Genomic DNA, 4,339 nt, shown 5'->3' on the forward strand with positions numbered 1-4,339 from the left:
GGAAAGGGCTTGTAAAGCAAACAAATGGTGATTGTCGGAAGGTCTCTAATAGCGGCTTCTGGGAGCAGAAGGAATGTGTGAAAAGGTGCTGCGTCTCATCTTCCTAGGCCAAACAGCTCTCTTGTAACTCAGAAACTTTTATTTCAGCTAAAACACAGATAACTCCCCGATACATGAGCATTGCCTGCTGATAGGTGACATTAGGCACCCTTTGGCCACATGAGGGTCATTTTGAGAATATGGGGTTTGAGGGGCATTGACTTGTGCTCCCCTCCAGTCCAGTGCACGGTTGTATCTTAAATGGGCAAGGTGATCAGATCCTACATTGTGGGCTTACAAGAACAGTGAGCCCTACCACATGGACAGTTATTAAAAAATGAGGGCCTGCTGACATCTGTGGCGAAACCCATTCGCCCACATTATAATAATCCACAAAACAATGGTGCACCAATTCACCTAACTTCAAAATAGTTGTCCGCTTGATTAGGGGAGCAATGTGAACTGGTGCATCTACCCAAGAACTGCCTTCCAAGCATGGGTGGAGCCAGCCTCAAAGTTTGGAGAGAGTGTGATGGGACTGAATGAGACGTTTGAAAGCTGATCATTCATGTGGCCATCCATCTATTGGGCTTTCGGCCCCGCCTCTGAGCCCAGGAGTGATGTCTCAGCGCAGGAGAGCAGACATCATAAATTGACTCCAACATAACAAGATTCCTCAAACCTTCATAAGTGTTCACTTTGTAACCCTTAACCCAACCATCTAAGTTCTTCAAACAGTCACACACCCAGGTAGCACAAGGGGTACCATCATGCTTTTTGAGGGTCCTAAACCTCTTAAGGTACTGGAAACGGGTCTTCCCAAATCTAGAAATTAAACTAGCTTCACACACTCATAATCCTGCTTATCCACCTCCCCCAACTCCATTACAGCATCACTTGCAACAGGGGGAGCCTAGAGAAAAGCCAAGGAATCAACTGATTCCATGAGATACCCTGAATCCCATGATTGTATTCAAACATTGCCAACCAATCCAAAACATCAAGTTTAGTCTCATACATACCAATCATTTCCTTTGGCATACAGGGTCTCTTAGGGCTGGAAGACCTAGAAAATCCTGGGAGAGAAGCATTTTCTACAGACAATTTCTTCATCTCTAAAGCATGAGCCATCTCCATTTCTCTGAGCTTTAATTCTTGATGTTTCATGGCAGTTTGTGCATCAATACGTTTCACTTCCAACTCAAGTCTCATTTTCTCAAGTGCAATAAATTCAGGAGTACGTGTAGGACCTTTTGGGGTCCCTGTGGATAGAGGTTATGGTCTCTGAGCAGGTAAGGGAGTTGTAGGGCCTCCTAACAAAGACTCATCTAATTCTTCTAATTGAACACTCTCAGAATCAGAAACATCATTATCCACATTTTCTGGAGCGGTAGGTCCTTCTGACCCACTCTCCAGACATTGTTTTCCCAATAAGTTAGCAACCAATTCAGATTTGTTTCCTTTACCCGAGAGGTTCTTTTCTCTACACATGGTTCTCAAAACCTCAGCAGTGTAGTTTTAGAGACTCTCTTCACTGTAGTTTTCCATATTTGACATGATTCTTCAGTTAATAGAATTCTGTGGTGTTTAGCCTTGTGGTTAGTTGACCCAAGGTAATAGCAGCACTCTAAGTGTAATCTCTACACTTAAAAATCCCACCGCTATACTTACCTGGCAGGGGAGACACCATGATCACTAAGGTGGTTCTCCCAGGGTGAGTCTCATCCATTGCACACCGGATGTGCTGACCCCTGCGATGTCCCCAAATGTGGGATACTGGACTGCATAATTTCTGGTAGTGGGGGACTGCGTTCGCGCTTTCCAAAAAAAAAAATTATAATAATCCCACCGCTGTACACCAGTGTTAGGCAGAATCCTCTGCAGTACCTTTAGGGAACACGACAGGTGATTAAGTCTACAAGTGATAGTACAATTTCACCTTTGGTACAAGCCTGTACTACAGTTATAGTGGTAGCAGTAGCGGAGCAGCCAGACTTATCTCAAGAGCAAATTAGCAGTAATAGGAATTACACAAAGGACTACAATTACTGTGACTCAAGCAAACACTGATTGAAGGTTTATGGTTAAAAAATATAAGTACATTTATTTTTAAACCATCTGTTCACAAAACACTTCACTTCTATTAAACAAAACCACACTCTTAAATATACTACAGACAACCAATTCCCTTGGTTTAGGACAATTCAAGGTAAGTACCTTAGGATTTGACAGACCGGTGTTGTGCAACAAAAGACGTTACCGGAGGTTAAGAAATGCTCACTTTTTGACAGTAATGACAGTTTGGTCTTACGAAAGAAAAGCGTACCTGCGGGAAGAAATGTAACGGTAGACAAACACACTTAGCACATTGAATAAAAATCAAGGCAAAGGGGATAAAAATCATAGGCAATACTTTTGTCAAGGTACTAGAATCAAAGGACAAGTTCAACAATGCAGATAAAGTCAATAGGCCTGCGCCAGTGTAAAATGGAGCAGGGCTCTGTTGTCGAGGATCACACGTTTAGAACAGTTCGAGATTAACGATGCCAGGAGTACTTGGACATTGTCAAAGGGAGGCAAAAGTTATAAGAGGGAAGGAAGAAAGGACAAGCCTTCGGTAAGAAAAAGGGTTCACCCCGATTTCTCAAGGTGGGACGTAGAGAACGACCAAATGTGCACAGTACCTTATTCGTATGAAGAAAGCTGGTGTCAAGGCAGTTGTTCCTGGTAGTTCCTGCAGACTCACGGTTCCTGAAGCTTCAGTTGTGGGGACAAGAAGGAGGACGTCTGGAGCGATCTGCACTACCCAGGGATGAGGCCAGCAGCAGCAAAAGCAACAGTGAATAAAAGGTGCGCTCCTTTAAAACAGGAGAGGGCTCTTCTGACGGCTATCCGGACCACTACAGCTTTGTGCAGCGATTTCAACACAGGAGAGGATTCTCTGGCTGTAGAAAGGCGAGCTGGTTGATCCCACCAGGCCCAAGGGAAGAAGACTCCGGACTGGATCTTCTCTGTCGTTGAAGGGTAGATGCTCAAGACTGCAGCAGGGCTTCACCGATCTCGGGGGTTGCAGCAGCCGTCTTATTCTCTGCTTCTCTTCGGTTCTTGTAGTTCGGGTGGCGACTGACTTCCAGTCCAAGAGCCTGCCTTTTATGCGAAAATCCCCCATTCACACAGCCTGGCTGTCAATCACACAGCAGGGGGGTTGTCCAGCGAGGACAACTCCTTCAGCCAATGGACACAAAGTGTGACTTTGGTCTCCAAGGAGACCCTGTGCAAGGGGTTACTAAACCCCTTCCTCACATTCAGTCCACCTAGACACCCAGATGCCAAAGGAGGGCTTCTTCATAGAAGCCCGCCAAAGGTCGCGAACAAAGAAGGCAAACCTGGTTTGCCGCGCAAAGTAAAACACAAGAAGGATATTAACATAAAGAAATGGCAACTAAACCTGACCGGAGCCAAAAGAAAAAGTAGTTGGTCAAGCGGGATTATGTTCGAGGCTAATATAATAGCCTAAAACAGTACCACATTTATATAGTATAATCGCGGTAGAAAGGTTATGGTAGATCCCACTGCCACCAGCCAAGTCTTAGTGTTAAGGGAGCAAAACAAAGCTCCAAGAGGCGCAGACAACAAGTAGTAGGAATTAACCCCTTCCAATACTCCATGTAAGATGGGGTGTATTGGGTCTGCAGTTTAAATAACTTCATAAAGTAAATGGCAACTTTACCTGTTCTGGGGGACAGTAGTCAGCCCCAGAAAAAATGTAGTCAGTGGGATGTCTCAAAGACAACCCTGTGTCACTGCACTGAAGGTGCTGTGTAACACACACAAAAAGTGGAGCTCATGGAGTGGTGTAGCTCCAGAGCGCAAGATCACACAAACAGTAGAAATACACATGGCAAACACATGTAAGAGTGGGAAAAAGGCTTACACTCTTACCAAGTGGAAAATATAAACCCCAGAAATCCAGAAAAGCTGCTGAGGGACTCACTAGGTGAGGGAAATTAGCCATAAATGAGAAGAGGGCGTGCAGTCCTTACTGCTTGATGGTTTTGGGGACGAAGCAGGGGCTGCAGGTGAGCATGTTAATAATGCCAAGTAGGGTGTGTGCCATGAGGGGCTTGCACGTCATCTTGAGCCCAGGAACCTATTTCTCGAATTAGGGGGTGGGGAGTATCCGGTGGTTGTAAGAGCAGTGTGGAGATGCGCGATGCTAGTTGCAAATTCCTGTACTTGTTTGTGCATGGAATAGTGGCCCAAAAGTCACCTGTAATCATTGGGTCTCCCGACTTGGTTA

The 4,339-nt window shown here is 45.2% G+C and overlaps 1 non-coding gene across 1 annotated transcript; it reads left to right on the plus strand.

The window, feature by feature from the left end:
* Positions 1–1,702: 1,702 nt before the first annotated feature.
* On the plus strand, positions 1,703–1,866 carry LOC138498943 (U1 spliceosomal RNA). The gene has a single exon (XR_011279032.1). It is a non-coding gene; the product is annotated as a U1 spliceosomal RNA (small nuclear RNA).
* Positions 1,867–4,339: the final 2,473 nt, after the last annotated feature.

Source organism: Ambystoma mexicanum, chromosome 5q (assembly GCF_040938575.1).
Source record: "Ambystoma mexicanum isolate Mex_15411 chromosome 5q, UKY_AmexF1_1, whole genome shotgun sequence".
Taxonomy (NCBI): Eukaryota; Metazoa; Chordata; class Amphibia; order Caudata; family Ambystomatidae; genus Ambystoma; species Ambystoma mexicanum.